At 38.6% G+C, this 17,587-nt stretch overlaps 1 protein-coding gene across 8 annotated transcripts in view; it reads right to left on the bottom strand.

The window, feature by feature from the left end:
* ARID4B (AT-rich interaction domain 4B) overlaps positions 1–17,587 on the bottom strand; it is a 159,628-nt gene that overhangs the window by 111,323 nt on the left and 30,718 nt on the right. The window lies entirely within an intron of this gene.

The raw sequence follows: 17,587 nt of genomic DNA, 5'->3' as shown, positions 1-17,587 counted from the left end.
TGAAAGTTTCACACTGTATTTTAATGATTTGTACCTTCGACTTAAGGCAGAAATAGCATCTTATTTATCTTTGGATACCCTACATATAGGAGGAATTCAGGAACCACTTATTGAAACAAAGAAGTCAGACATTAGGTAAACTCTGCTAAATGAGATTTCTCTTAAGGTTACAAATTATTGGCGTTCTCTTGTGGCCTAGTAGGATAAGGACCCAGTGTTGTCACTGCACTGGCTTGGGTCACTGCTGTCACATGGGTTCAATCCCTGGCCCGGGAATTTCCATATGCCATGGGTATGCCAAAAAATTTTATTTATATTTCAAAATATAAAACAAAAAAAAATCTAAGACAAAACAAAATCGTAAAATATGCACACATAAAAATAAGATTTTTAAAAAGTCTCATTTATGTTATGTTTACTATCATTCTTTATCTTGTGTTGTAGACTGATAACTTATAACATAAAAAGAGAATTATTTGATGAGACATACTGGAAAGTTCTTTTAATACAAATTTCAGGATAGGTGTAGAGAAATATACTTAGGTCAAAACTCTTATATCTTAACTCTCCATATGCACCTAGATTACATTGGCAGTTTCTGGGTCACCAGAAATTACTGTTACACTAGAGCCAATATCCAGTATTTCCTCCCACATTTTTAGGACGGGGTATTTCCCTTTCCTCACTGCACAGCTATGTAAGTAAATGAACACAAGGTACCATTAGTGAAGGCAGGTAGGAGAGGATCACACTATATAAAGGGATATATAACCAGTCCTCCAGGGTACTCAATCCTGCCTTCTTTTTGAGATTAAACAGACTCATTCTCAAGGCATTCTAACAGGATAGCTTACATTATATTTTCATTATTAAACTTTGATTTAAAAAAAATTATACCGAAGTTCCCATCGTGGCTCAGTGGTTAATGAATCCGACTAGAAACCATGAGGTTGTGGGTTCGATCCCTGGCCTTGCTCAGTGGGTTAAGGACCCGGCATTGCTATGAGCTGTGGTGCAGGATGCAGACGAGGCTAGAATCCCGAGTTGCTGTGGCTCTGGCGTGGGCTGGCGGCTATAGCTCTGACTAGACCCCTAGCCTGGGAACCTCCATATGCTGTGGGAGCAGCCCTAGAAAACGCAAAAAAAAAAAAATATATATATATATATATATATATATATATATACCAAACGAGTTACTAGGTTACTTATCAACCGAGAGATCCCATGTGAATCAGAACATTCACAAAATTTCATTATCAAAACTGCCTTGCCTTCTTTTTTTTTTTTTTTTGTCTTTTTGCCTTTTCTTGAGCTGCTCCCGCAGCATATGGAGGTTCCCAGGCTAGGGGTCTAAACAGAGCTGTAGCCACCGGCCTACACCAACGCCAGATCTGAGCTGCGTCTGAGACCTACACCACAGCTCACAGCAACGCCAGATCCTTAACCCACTGAGCAAGGTCAAGGATCGAACCCACAACCTCATGGTTCCTAGTCAGATTCGTTAACCACTGCACCACGACGGGAACTCCTGCCTTGCCTTCTATTATGATGACCATGCCCACCTTGCCACCAGCTACTCTGCCACCTTATGATTCTCTGACTCCACTGAACTCATAAAAAATATTTCAATGGCACTCCCTTCCATAAAGCATTCCCAGCTGGAGAGAAAAGCCAATAAAGGATATAAATTCTAGGCTTTCCCTTGCTAATCCATTTTCCCCAAGAAAATATTGGAGAATCCACTATACTATGATTACCCAGGTGACATGATAAATTCCAAGTGGTGTAGGGAAGATTCACTGAGCACACAGAAAATAAGGAATCTTTTATTTACTTTAAAAATAGATAAGTTTTTCTAATAAGTATTTATTATGTTGCTATACATAAGCCCATGTGTCCTACGAACATCCTGAGTGAAAAGCAGCAGATACACAACACACAGAAGGTGACAATGCTGCCTTCAACCATTCAGTCCCTTTCAGCATGTTGTGTTAGATATGCTCATATCCATAAATTCTACAGATTACATTATTCTCATTTACAAGAATTTGTGGATTATACTATAAACTAGAAAAGAGGTTTTTAAAGTGTGCCCCCAGGACCAACAGCATCAATACCACCTGGAAACTTGTTAACAAATGCAAATTCTTGGAGTTCCCGCTGGGGCTTAGCAGTTAACAAACCCGACTAGTATCCATGAGGATGTGGGTTCAATCTCTGGCCTCACTCAGTGGGTTAATGATCCGGCCTTGCCATGAGCTGTGGTGCACCTGACAGCTACAGCTCTGATTCAACCCCCAGCCTAGGAACTTCCATTTGCCACGGGTGCGGCCCTATAAAAAAAAAAAGATCCCCCCCAAAAAAGAAATGCAAATTCTCAGGCCCTACTCCAGGCATCCTGATTTAGAAACTCTAGGGAATGGAATGAGCAATCTGTTTTAACAACTCTTCCAGAAAACTCTGATGTACCCCACAGCTTGAAAACCAATGACCTAGAGGTTATTTCTTTAAGTTCTCAATGGGAACTTGTAATATATTCAGCAACTAGCTGAATGTGGCTCTCTTTTTGGTTTCCTGACTAATACAGTATGAGGTATTATGGTAAGAATGGACAAAGTGAAAGCCATTTGGGGAATTATGGCTACTATTTAAAGACTTGAGAGATGCTAGGATGGTGATAATGAAAAAAATAATTAACATACACACACAATGAAGTAAGGCAACAAAATATAGAAAACTGGCTTAAGATGATTCTAGCAAAGAAATCAGAAACTGAGATAAAACTATCAATGCAAACAGTAAAAACTAAGAAAAGTGAAAGTGAAAACTTCTCTCCAGAAAAGAGTTAACACAGCACGCCTGACTGCTATTTTTGGCCTACTTGCAAGGCTGGCCCTTGGATGGCATCTGGGAACTTCAGAGATCCTGAATTTCAGGAGGATTCCCACAATTAACTGATAAGAGTGGCTCACTGTGCCTAAATTGTATGTACAAATAAGATAGTTTATGCTGAACACACACTTTCATTTCCAGAGTTGAGAATTTAGGCACTTGTCAGGTATGGGGTTTCTGTGACTAGCCCCCAGTAAAAACCCTGGGTGCTGTGTCTCTAACAAGCATTCCTGTTGGTTAACAGTTTAGATATGCTGTCACAATTTATTGCTAGAGGAATTAAGTGTGTCCTGTGTGAGTGCTGGGAGAAGACTTTGGAAGCTAGCATCTGGTTTCCCCAAGACTTCACCCCAAACATCTTTTCCTTTTGCTGATTATGCTTGGTATCCTTTCACTGTAATAAATCATAGCCTACATACTACTCTACACTGAGCCCTGTGAGTTCTCTCAGCCAATTACCAACCCTCATGGTGGTCTTGAGGACTCCTGCAGCATTTAGTTATGAGCTCTCTGACAATCACATAGCAGGGTTAAAAACACTTGACAAGACCACCAAATCTGACATGTCCATATTATTCTTACATGACCCATTAATAAAATAAAAGATTTTAATATTATTTTATTTCCTTTTTTAAATTCTTTTTAACATATTCAATTAAGTGTAACCTGAATTACACTCTCAGTCCTTGGTCAGTGAAGGGCAGGGCATCTACACTGACAGTCCATTAAGGGAAACTGGTGTGCTGTTAGCAAATGAAGGATGACTACACGCTCTTTGGCAAACACAAAATTTACTTCCAGGAAAATGGGAAGCAGCTTAAAGAGGACCTCTGACACTACAAACTAAGCAACAAAGAGTCCTGAGTAACTTCTATTTGTTAGTTTATATGTTAAGACAAAAAAAAAACAAAACAAAAAAAAAACAGTGATTTCAAATGTGAGCCCAAAATAAAAAGTCACATACGCTTCAGACTGAAGGGATTTCTGGTGTGCTGTTAGCAAATGAAGGATGACTACACGCTCTTTGGCAAACACAAAATTTACTTCCAGGATAATGGGAAGCAGCTTAAAGAGGACCTCTGACACTACAAACTAAGCAACAAAGAGTCCTGAGTAACTTCTATTTGTTAGTTTATATGTTAAGACAAAAAACAAACAAACAAAAAAAAAAAAACAGTGATTTCAAATGTGAGCCCAAAATAAAAAGTCACATACGCTTCAGACTGAAGGGATTTCTTGCCATCAGACTACTTCTCACCAAGGCAGCTCTATACAGCATAACTCAAGGTGAGCAGGAATTATTATTTAACTCAGTGGTCAGGAACTCTTAAGGAGGCTGGGTAATATCTAACAAAAATCTACTCTATATCAGAGTATACATGAATGAAGACAAAGTAATATATTACTAATTGTATTAGCAGGTACCAATATTATTAATAATGGAATAATTTTCAGGCACAAAATGGTCCTTAAAACTTTTCCATTTGGAGCAAAATATTGACCTAGGATTACATACCATGATTCAGGAGAAGAGGGATCTAGTATGAAATAAAGGCAAACACTGAAATAACTAGAATTTACTGGCATATTTGGAGGAATTAAAGTCATCAAAAACACAATCACTACATAAAGCATAAAGGCGCCTAACAATGGTCTTCCCTTAACACCATGACATCATATGAAGATGTTTACAGCCTTGATTTTGCTTACTCATATGCTCAACAAAGTTTTTTACATGGTCTAGTAAACCCAAGACCTTACTTGAGCACTGCATTGATTTTACCCCTCACTGTTGCCTCTAATGCACAGTAGGTAATATTCTGCTCTAGATTACTCCAGAGGATACAATCAACTAAAGACAACCTTCTGTTTGGTAGATTTTGAGATAATAGTATGTAAATTTAGTCAATGCAAAAATTAATCCATGTCTGTGTCAGATTTTAGAAGCACCAGTTGGTAAACCAAGGTGCTGCGAACAATGGATGAAGACAAGACTACTACACAGGCAGAGTTACCTTGGAAACCAAAAAAGTGTTTCTGTAGGTCTCTGAAGCCCCAGCAATTAAAGATAGAAATTTGAGAGATAATATGTACATAGATATATATATATATGCAATAAAGTTTGTGTTTCCAAAAGACCAAAAAAAGTCTAAGAAACTACTACAACATGACTTTTCAAAAAGGTTACCTAATTAAAGTGGGAGAGAGGAAGAGAACAAGAAAATTTTGAAGTTAATCAGATTTAAGCAGACATGGAAATATTTACTACCATAGATATTATTTAATATTTATTTATTTATTTGCTTTTTAGGGCCATACCCATGGCATATGGAGTCCCCAGGCCAGGGGTTTTATCAGAGCTGTAGCTACCAGTCTACATCACAGCCCCAGCAATGCTAGATCCAAGCCATGTCTGCAAACTACACTGCAGCTCACCACAACACCAGATTCTTAACCCACTGAGCAAGGCCAGGAATCAAACTCGCATCCTCATGGATACAAGTTGGTTCGTTACCACTGAGCCACAACAAGAACTCTCTTATTTAACAATAAAACAAAAATAATACATTTGACACCACACCTTTCAAAGCACCACATTTCTATCAAAAAATAAAAACACAACTTCTGCAGGTAAATAGGAAAAGTACTATTACCCACTGGTTAGTATAATAAAGCAAAAAGAGGCAGAACCTTAAGTGGTTTTAAGGATACAACTAGAGGCAGGAAAAGAGCTCAAGCCCAGATTTCTACTCAGTGTCAGTCCATGATGCCTATCAGGTAGTAACAACCTATCATCATTCAAAAAAATCTATCCACAACTAATATATAAATTAAACCAATCTACCCATTTAGGAGCCAATGTTAAAAATGGTTTAAAAGAGGAGTTCCTGTCGTGGTGCAGTGGTTAATGAATCTGACTAGGAACCATGAGGTTGCGGGTTCAATACCTGGCCTTGCTCAGTGGGTTAAGGATCCGGTGTTGCCGTGAGCTGTGGTGTAGGTTGCAGACACAGCTCAGATCCCGAGTTGCTGTGGCTCTGGTGTAGGCCGGTGGCTACAGCTCCGATTAGACCCATAGCCTGGGAATCTCCCTATGCCACAGGAGTGACCCTAGAAAAGGCAAAAAGACCAAAAAAAAAAAAAAAAAAAAAAAAAAAAAAAAAAAAAAGGTTTAAAAGAAAAACTATTACTATAAACTATACTAAAAATATACATATATATATATATATATATGAGTGAAGACTTAAAAGGATATACTAAACATCAAGAGCAGTTATCTCTACAATGTCTGAATTAGGGGTAATGTTTTTCCTGTCTACTTTTCTAGATTATCCATATTTTCTATAATGAGTTTTTAAGAATACCAGAAACCAAATAAAATGTTTGTTTTTATTACAAAGTTATAAATATTAAACATTAGTATTTAATATTTACTTAAAGATTGTCAATTCTGAGATTTCTTGCCAAGGCTGTACTTCTCTTTCTAAAAAAAAAGGTTAACTTAAACTCTCTCTAAGGAAATGAAATTCATCCTATATTTTATTTTATTATTATTATTTTTGTTTATGGCTGCACCCATGGCATATGGAAGTTTCCAGGCCAGAGACTGAATCCAAGAAGCAACTGCAACCTACACAGTGGCTGTGGCAACGCTAGACCCTTTAACCCACTACACTGGGTGGGAATCGAACCCGTGCCTCTGCAGTGACCCAAGCCACTGCGATCGGATTCTTAACCCACTGTGCCCCAGCAGGAACTCTCACCCTATATTTTAAATGAATCTCCATTAATTCTATAAGGCCTAACACTGCCTGCTCTCCAAGTACACTACAAAATCATCTTAAGATGCAATGTGATAAACTGAGCAGGTAGATAAATTTTATTACATTTATTTCACTGGCTTTCATTTGTTTACACTTATATGACAAGCATGTCTAAAACTATAATGTGTCTATGGCCTATTGATTCAACTAAATATTAAGTAATTTAATTCTAAATGATACACATTTTCACCTCAACTTGGTATATAGAAGTGACTCACTTTTCTCAAAGGTTCCCCAAAACCTAAGTTTTATAGCATCCTCAAGCAATATAACTATTCAAGTATCACCCAAAAATAGGAGTTCCTGTCATGGCTCAGCAGTAATGAACCCAACTAGTATCCATGAGGACACGGGTTCAATCCCTGACCTTGCTCAGTGGGTTAAGGATCCAGCATTGTAGTGAGCTGTGGTGTAGGTCACAGATGTGGCCCAGATCTGGCATTGCTGTGGCTGTGGTGTAGGCCAACAGCTGCAGCTCCAATTAGATCCCTAGCCTGGAAATTTCCATATGCCACAGGTGCATCCCTAAAAAAAATAAATAAATAAATAATAATAATATAATCAGTATGAAATCCTAAAATAACACTTATGACACTAACCAAAATGTTTTCAATCTCAATGAGATCGTGTAAAAGAAGGTACAAAAGGTACAAGTAAATAGAGGAGTAAGTAGACTGATAAAGGAATGCAACTTCTTTTTAAATTGAAGTACAGTGATTTACAAGGGATGAAACTCTTAACAACAATATAACCTTTGTCTAATTCACAAACTTAAATATCATAAGCCCCAATCCCATGAATATAGTGAACTAAATTGATCATTTCTTCAATAGGCACTAGGCATAAATTTTGATGCATTATTTGTGTTCCTAGAATCTTGACCTATAATTTCTTTAAAAGAAAATACCTCACACATGAAAAAAATCAGTACATCTCCTCTTTCAGCCAAGATAGAGTAACAAGCAACCAGACTCACTATCTAGCCTAAAACAAACAAAAAAACCCAAAAAACAAACAAACAAAAAATTCTTTTTTTTTTGGCTTTTTTTTTTTTTTTTTTTGGTCTTCTTGCCTTTTCTAGGGCCGCTTCCTGCGGCATATGGAGGTTCCCAGATTAGGGGTCAAATTGGAGCTGTAGCCACCAGCCTACGCCAGAGCCACAGCAACTCAGGATCTGAGCCACGTCTGCGACCTACACCACAGCTCACGGCAACACCGGATCCTTAACCCATTGAGCAAGGTCAGGGATGGAACCCTCAACCTCATGGTTCCTAGTCGGATTCGTTAACCACTGCGCCACCACGGGAACTCCGAAAATCATTCTTTAAAGAATTTTTTTTGGAGTTCCTGTCGTGGCACAGTGGTTAACGAATCCGACTAGGAACCATGAGGTTGCGGGTTCGATCCCTGCCCTTGCTCAGTGGGTTAATGATCCGGCGTTGCCGTGAGCTGTGGTGTAGGTTGCAGACGCGGCTCGGATCCCGCGTTGCTGTGGCTCTGGCGTAGGCTGGTGGCTATAGCTCCGATTCAACCCCTAGCCTGGGAACCTCCATATGCCGCGGGAGCGGCCCAAGAAATAGCAACAATAACAACAACAACAACAACAACAAAAAAAAAAAGACAAAAAAAAAAAAAAAAAAAAAGAATGATTTTCAAGTCACTGAACATCAGGCAAAAAAGGACAGAGATTCCTCAAAAGACAGAAAACAAATGAGGTGAGCCCTGTAAATGCTCCAGTTCACTGCCTTCAGAGTGATCAGACCATGGCACAATAAGAGGGAACTAAGGCAAAAGCCATGTGACTCCTCTGAAGAAGATAAAATAGGGAGGCCAAAGCAGCCAGATTTAATACCACAGACTACCAGGGAGGGGAAGGCTGAACAGAAAGAGAACCCGGCAAAGGGCCACCCTCAAGAATTCAGTAGAGGAGTTCCCATTGTGGCAAAAGTACAATATATTGGAATGTGTAAGTAAAGTTCCCCTGTGGTGCACTGGGTTAAGGATCTGGCACTGCCACAGCTGTGGCACAGGTTGCAACTGTGGCACAGGTTTGATTCCCGGCCCAGGAACTCCCACATGCTGCAGGTATGGCCAAAAACAAAAAAACAAAAACAAAACAACATGTTGGAATGTGTGGGATGTTGCTAAAGCAATACTTAGGTGTATATTTATAGCAATAAGCACATATTTAAAAAAGAAAGTTCTCAAATCAATGACTTCAACTTTCACCTTAAACTAAGAAGAGCAGAGCAAATTAAACCTGAAATAAATAGAAGACAGCAAATAATAAAAATTAACATGATTATCAATGAAAGAGAAAACAGAAAAATAGGGAAAAATCAATAAAAACAAAATCTGCTTTGTTGAGATCAATAAAACTGCTAATCTAGCCAGAAGAAAAGGAGAAAAACTACAAGTTACCATTATTAGGAATGAAGGAAGTGGTATCACTGCAGAGTCTACAAATATTTAAAGGATAATGAGGGCATATTATGAACAACTCCATGCTAATACATCCAAAAACTTATATAAAATGGACATATCTCTTGAAAGACACAAATAACAGCACACTCATAAGAAATAACTAGAACAGACTTCTATCTCTCTCTCTTTTTTTTTTTGCTTTTTAGGGCCACACCCACGGCATGTGGAGGTTCCCGGGCCAGGGGTCCAATTTGAGCTACAGCTGCCAGCCTACACTACAGCCACAGCAACACCAGATCTGTGCCGTATCTGCGACCTCTACCACAGCTCCTGGCAGTGCTGGATCCTTAACCCACTGAGCAAGGCCAGGGATTGAACCCACAACCTCATGGTTTCTAGTTGGATTCGTTTCTGCTGCGCCACGATGGAAACTATCTCTTTTTAAAATCAAATCTTCCCAAAGAAAAACAAGGTCAAAATACTTTCACCAAAATACCTTCACTGGTGAATTCTATGAAAGCTTTGAAGCCAAAATAACAATCTACAAAAAAACTTCTGGAAGTAATAATAAGTGGTTTTAGCAAGATCTCAGGATACATAATATAGATAAATCAACTGTATTCCTATATACAAAATGACCAGACATTGAAATTTTAAAACAATACTTACAACAGAATAAAAAATTACTACGTACTTGGGGATAATTCTGGCAGAAGATAATAGTTCTCACTCTGAGAGTACTAACTGATATATCAGGATTCCCTTACACATGTGGTTTTCAAACTGTGAGTCACAACCTATTATTGGATTGTGAATGTAAATTTGGTGGGTCCTGACTAGCATTTCAAAAAACTGAAGTAGAAAAGATCAGAAAATATGAAGATTAAAATGAATAAGGTAAAATTATTTTATGAAATTTGTGTTTCCAGTGTTTGTTATATAAAATAGATGCTTGGAGTTCCCGTCATGGCGCAGCAGAAACAAATCCGACTAGGAACCATGAGGTTTCGGGTTTGATCCCTGGCCTCACTCAGTGGGTTAAGGATCTAGTGTTGCCATAAGCTGTGGTGTAGGTCGCAGATTCAGCTCAGATCCCAAGTTGCTGTGGCTGTGGTATAGGCCAGCAGCTATAGCTTGGATTAGACCCCTAGCCTGGGAACCTACCTATCCTGTGGGTACAGCACTGAAAAGCAAAAAAAAAAAAAAAAAAAAAAAAAAAAGCTCAAAAAAAGTCTAAAAGACTTTTATACTATATTGTATTATACTCTCCCTGGAGCTTTTTTTTTTTTTTTTTTCTTTTTCTTTTTTCTTTAAATGAAAAACCCACCAAAATACATGGCCAAGGGTTAAGGCCAAAGTAAAGAATGAGAGCTCCAATGCTAAGTACTGGCCCTGAAGCAAGAAACTAGACGTATGGATATTGGAAAATGGAATTCTAAAAACATTTTCAGAGGTAAGAATTAGGAATAGACTCTGTGCTCCAGTGCTGCTAGGCTTTCACCACTTTTCTTCCAGCCCAGGGGACCTCTAGCCAAAGTACTATCTGTCCCTGGAGCATCCCTACTCCTAGTTTCCATCTGAACATTCCTATTCATTTGCCAAAGTTTTGCTAATATAAAGCTTTTTCTGAGTTTTCCAAACACTGTCTCTGTATTCTTATGTTCTGCTGGTTAGAGCAGACAGATTCTATCATCAATGTTTTATTCTACTTACTTCATGGCATATTTTTCCACCACCCCTCTATCTATCTGAGAACCATTTAGATTTCAAGTAAATGGCAGGAGAGAGTTTCCCATCTAGGCTGTAAGGAGAAGTCATCACTCCCATTCCCACAACAAGAAAAAAACAAACCGAATTATCAACAATCCTTCTTAAATCCATTAGAGAGCTAAAGTTACAGAACAAACCACTCCCCCTAAAATTGGAGATGAACAAGAAAATACAGGAAATGACAATTTTTCAGAAAAACAGTAGTACAGGAGTAGAAGCTTCTGCTGGAGCAAGTAACGTGTAGGTGATGAACTGCTGGAGGCTCCATGTGGACAGCTTAAGAGTTCAAAACTCCAAGGAGGCTCAGTGTTAAGGGAGCCCCCATACTTTCACACACTCATGAAATAAGAAGACAGGTTCTCACACAAAAGATCAGAGGAAAATCTCCCTCATGCTCTGACTGGGAGAGGGAATTTTTTCAACATTGTGAAAAATGTTCAGAGCATTCTGTTTTCCTAACAAGGCTTGCCCTCAAGAGAAACTCTTACCAGAGCCTAAACTGGTGGGGCTTTACCAGAGCCTCACTGACTTGGGGGAAGTAAAATACCCAACTCCAGCCTCCACAAACTTTCCTGTCTCATCTATAAAGGAGAAGCACCTACTAAGGTCACAGCCCAGGGACACCAGCTCACTGAAGGAATAAGACGTAATCATAGGACTACAGAATGCTTTCCCCTCCCCCACACCTTTACATCATACCCAAAGAACTCTTGCACAATAACAGGGAATTATAAATGAAAGAACTGCATATATCAGACCATATTTAAGAAACCTTGGAGTTCCCGTCGTGGCGCAGTGGTTAACGAATCCGACTAGGAACCATGAGGTGGCAGGTTCCATCCCTGGCCTTGCTCAGTGGGTTAAGGATCTGGCGTTGCCATGAGCTGTGGTGTAGGTCGCAGACACGTGGCTCAGATCCCGAGTTGCTGTGGCTGTGGTGTAGGCCAGCGGCTACTGCTCCAGTTGGACCCCTAGCCTGGGAACCTCCATATGCTGTGGGAGTGGCTCAAGAAAACACAAAAAGACAGACAGACAGACAGACAGAAAGAAAGAAACCTCATTGCAGCAGCTCAGGTCGCTGCTATGGTACAGGTTCAATCCCTGGCCCAGAAATTTCCACATGCTGCAGTCATGGCCCCAAAAAAGAGAGAGAGAAAAAAGAAATCTCTAGGAAAACCTGAAGACAAAAACAAGGACACCAAGGAAATTTTAGCCTCTGACATCTACAGCTATGACAAACAGTAAACATGGCCTAACTCCCAGGCAATAAACATAAGCCCTCATATTAAAGTTCCTTTCACCTATACATCATGTCTAGCCTTCAACAAAAAAACTACAAGGCATACTAACAAGCTTTGAGGAAAGACGCCATGTATCAGAACCAGACTCAGCTTCGGCAGATGCTAGAATTATCAGACAGGGAATTTAAAGTAAATGGCAGGAGTTCCCGTCCTGGCTCAGCGGAAATGAATCCTACTGGGAACCATGAGGTTGCAGGTTCAATCCCTGGCCTCGCTCAGTGGGTTAAGGATCCAGCGTTGCTGTGAGTTGTGGTGTAGGTCGCAGACGCTGCTCGGATCTGGCATTGCTGTGGCTGTGGCATAGGCCGGCAGCAACAACTCTGATTAGACCCCTAGCCTGGTCTCCTCCATATGCCATGGGGCCAGCCCTCAAAAGACAAAAAGACAAAAAGACAAAAAAAAAAAAAAAGTAAATGGCAGACATTGGTACACTTTCCCCTAAATACTTCAGCATATATATGACCTTTTTAGGTTTTGTTTGTTTTGTTTCACCTTTTTTTTTAGGGCTGCATCTGCAGTATATGGAAGTTCCCGGGCTTGAATGGGAGCTGTGGCTATGGCATAGGCTGCTTGCCACAGCCACAGCAACACTGGATCCAAGCCACATCTGCAATCTATTGCCACAGCTCTTTGCAACACTGGATCCTTAACTTACCGAGTGAAGCTAAGCATCAAACCCGCAGCCTCATGGTTACTAGTTGGGTTTTTTACCCAATGACCCATAAACCCGACCATTTTAGTTCTTGAACTAAAAACCATATAACTTGCGCAGAAACCTGCAACTGAAATAGCAAATGTCCATTCTTTGTGATAATAATAAATTCTTTTATCCTTGGATTGTGATGGGGGGATAAAAAAGAATTAGGCATAGAATACTAAGAACCCAGCAGCAAACTTTCCTTCCATTCTTCCTCAGTTTCCTCTTTCTTTTGCTCTGTTCCATATTTCTTCACTCCTCTTACCACTAGGTAGGGAAAGAACAATAGAAAGAAGGTAAGAGAGGAAAAAGAGTCAAGACACATAACAACCTGAAATGAGAAATATAGTCTGGAGAACTGGAATGTAAGGGGAAAGGTGGCACTACAAGAGGCTAGAATCATTAATGAGCCTATCACGATGCATAGCTAAGGGAGAAGCATAGCCTGATAGCAAGAGGAGAACCATTACAAATTTTTTACAGAGGAGTGACGTAATCATATATATGTCTTAGATCACTATGCCTGCCATGTGGAAAATGGACTCCAAGAATACAAAGCCGAGTCAGAAAAACAGAAATCTCTTGCCATATTCTAGAACAAGATATAAGGTAGAGAAAGAAAGAGAAGGACTGACTGCAAACATCTTTATATGCAATGACGAACTGAACAAGAAATGAAGAATTTTTTATTTTTTTCTCTCACTGCTGATGTCCATTTCCTAAGAAGAGATCTGATCCTGGACCAGGAAACTAAGAAAACTGAACAAGAGAGGTATTCAGATTGTAGCAGAGGTTGTAGAAGCAAAGGGGAGAAGGAGAGAAAATTCCAGATGAGAATATAGGGGAAGAGAAGAACAGCTCTGTTTACTATCTTGCATGTTTTAGAAAAGACTAGCATTCATGATAGTATATGGGAAAAGGGCTACTGATTTTTATTCTTATACTAGCCCTAAAGTGATGAACACACATCATATCAAGTGAACTAATGCCTATTTACTAGCAAATTAGTAAAACTTTTACCTGGTGATTCAATTAGTATCTAGTATCTTCATTAAGAACCATTAAATAAGCCTGACAAAATGATATCAGTCTCATAATGAATTCTTGGTTCCAAAGAATTTCGTTTTTCATCATACACATTAATACATGAATTAATTTGCTTTATGAAAATAAATACCGAAGTATGTGTAAGTACATGATGTCTCTCTTCATCTTCTCATCTCTCATTCCTCATCAACAAAACTACTGTCACCTACTTAGACTACCCTTCCATCTACAGGTATCTAGGTACAAAATAACTTATTTTACTATCAATGTTATGTGTAAAACTAGCTTTTAAGGTTACACAATTTATGAATATCTTATCTTTGTATAAATAAAAAAACACTAAGGTAAAATTCAAATTACCATACCCAATCCCAACTTCTTACCTTTGGTAATCATTTTTATCATTTTGGGATACGTCCTTTCAGATTTTTTTCCAGATTTCTCCACTTACATACATGTATATATAGCCATACATAGTATTCTGTGGATTTATTTTTCATAATTGGTGCTATATTTAATTCATGTCTTTCAGCTTTGCTTTTTCATGGAAAAAAAATGTTTTGGAGGAGTTCCCGTCATGGCACACCGGAAACAAATATGATTAGGAACCATGAGGTTTCAGGTTTGATCCCTGGCCTTGCTCAGTGGGTTAAGGATCCAGTGTTGCCGTGAGCTGTGGTGTAGGTCGCAGACGTGGTTCAGATCTGGCATTGCTGTGGCTCTGACATAGGTTGGCAGCAACAGCTCTGATTAGACCCCTAGCCTGGGAACCTTCATATGCTGCAGGTGTGGCCCTAAAAAGTACAGAAGACAAAGAAAAAATATATGTTTCAGAGATCTTTCCATTCAGTAAACACTATCAAATTACTTTCCTGGTATAACCATTATAGGAATTTACCATGGTTTAACTTCTCCTCTACTAATGATATTAAATGGTATCCAGTTTTTCACTAGCACAAACAGGCTGCAATAAACATTATCCATGCTTTCTTGTGCATGTGTACAAGAGCTGCTCTAGGGCAGATGTCAAGAAGGAAAACACAGAACAGACACTTTTTTAATTTTAAGAGAGAATGCAAAATTTTCAAGCATTTCTAAAATATTATTTGGTGCCTTGAAAACCAATACATAATGAAAAAAGATTCTTTTTTCTTACAGCCACACCTGTGGCATATGGAAGTTCTCAGGCTAGGGGTCGAATCAGGGCTACAGATGCCAGCCTACAGCACAGCCACAGCAATGCAGGATCACAGCCACATCTGTGACCTACACCATAGCTCAATGACAAAGCCAAGGATTGAATCCGCATCCTCAACGGATACTAGTTGGGCTCATAACCTGCTGAAACACAACGGGAATTTCCAAAGATTTTTATTTACAGCAAAGTATTCTATTTTTGACCACAGTTTTTCTTGTACTGGAGGAGTTTAACAATCTGGCATCTTGAACACAAAGCACAATTTCTTTACCAGTTATTAGCAATGCAATACCTTAATGGTCTTAGAAAAAAACATGTATTCAGTATGATGATAACTGTCAAAAGTTTAAAAAATACATATATCCACAGCCCTGGGAATATACATCAAAATTTATCCAACAAATATATTTGTATATACATGAGATTAACACATGTTCAAAGGTATTTGTCATAGACGCAAGTTAGTAGATCTGGCTAAATCTCTAACTTAATTCAAAGCGATGAGAGTTAATGACCTTGGAAGTATAGTCAATATAGGCGTCACTTTAAATAGTAAATTAACTCAAAGTTCAGAAGCTATAAGTGGAAATATTGATAAATTTCGCAATTAAAAAACTCTAGAAGACAGTTCCTGCTGTGGCACAATGGGTTAAGCATCCAAATATAGTGGTTCAGGTTGCTGCAGATTTGTGGGTTCAATCCCCAGCCCACCAGAGTGAATTAAAGGATCAATCACTGCCATAGCTGCAGCTCAGATCCAAGCCCTGGTCCAGAAACTTCCATATACCAGTGGTGCAACCATAAAAAAACAGAAACAAAATAACCTCTATATGGCAAATAAAACAAAAACTACACAAAGCAAGCAAATTAAAACACAAATGACAAACTCTAAAAGGATTATTTATAATCCCTATCACTACAAAGAGCCAATCTCCCATATATAAAGAACACCCAGAAATTAATAATTAAAAAAAAGACCAATTGCTCAACAGAAAAATTCGACATATTCTAATAAGAGGTAGTTGACATAAAAAGAAATACAAGTGTCTCAAACATATAAAAAGATGTCCAAACTCATTCATAAGAGAAATGCAAATAAAACTACTCCGAGATACTATTTTCCACTAGCATACTGGCAGAAGTTCAGAAATCTGGTAACATACTTGGCTGGTAAGTTTTGGAAAAACAAGTAATCATGCTGCTAGGGAGAAATGTAAATGTGTATAACCTATATGGGGAGAAACGGGCAATAATTATCAAAATCAAAAATTCAATTGGCATAACACTGTAAATCAACTATAATAAAGAAGTTTTTAAATTATATACCTTTTAAAACAATAAATGCTGGAGAGGGTGTGGAGAAAAGGGAAACCTACTACATTGTTGGTGGGAATGTAATTTGGTACAACCACCATGGAAAACAGTACGGAGATTCCTCAGAAAACTAAAAAGAGAATTACCATTTGATCCAGCAATCCCACTCCTGGGCATCTATCCAGAGAAAACCATGACTCAAAAAGACTTATGTACTCCAGTGTTCATTGCAGCACTATATACAATAGCCAAGGCATGGAAACAACCTAAATGCCCATCGAAAGACAAGTGGATCAAGAAGATGTGGTACATATTCACAATGGATTACTCCAGGCACTAAAAGGAAAGAAATGACGTCATTTGCAGCAACACAGATTGACCTAGAAATTATCATGCTAAGTGAAGTCAGTCAATGACACCAAAATCAAATGCCATCTCTCATATGTAGAATCTAAAAAAAGGACACAATGAACTTCTCTGCAAAACAGATACTGACTCACAGACTTTGAAAAACTTACAGTTTCCAAAGGAGATAGGTTTGGGGCTGGGGGGGATGCACTGAGGGTTTTGGATGGAAATGCTATAAAATTTGGTAATGATGACTGTACAACTATAAATGTAATAAAATTCATTGAGAAAAAAAGTTATATGCCCTTTAAACTAGTAACCCTACTCTTGGAAACTTATCCTATGGATACTCTTGCAAAGGCATGAAATAATATATGTACAAAGTTACCTCATCTCAGAACTGTTTATAAAATCAAAAAGTCAAAAACATCCAAAAAAGGGGGGGAGTGGTTAAATAAATGACATTACATCCATAAAAACAACTAGCACAGGACTGTAAAAACAAATGAGGAGATCCAGGTTTGCTTGGGGCTAGAGATGAGAGCGAGCACTGACAGCAGATGGGCAGGAGGTAACTTTTTAGGAGAGACACAAATGTTCTAAAATTGGATTGTGGTGATGAATGCACAACCCTATACATTTATTTTAAAATACTAGCTTTTACACTTAAAATGGTTTATTTATTTATTTATTTATTTGGTCTTTTTTTTGCCTTTTCTAGGGCCACTCCTGTGGCATATGGAGGTTCCCAGGCTAGGGGTCTAATCAAGCT

This window comes from Sus scrofa, chromosome 14 (genome assembly GCF_054392235.1).
Source record: "Sus scrofa isolate SSC_HxYL_T2T_F1_AM1 chromosome 14, Sscrofa_HxYL_maternal_Yorkshire_Landrace_v2.0, whole genome shotgun sequence".
Classification (NCBI taxonomy): Eukaryota; Metazoa; Chordata; class Mammalia; order Artiodactyla; family Suidae; genus Sus; species Sus scrofa.
Note: the sequence above shows the minus strand (reverse complement) of the source record. Positions and strands in the feature narration are given on the sequence as shown.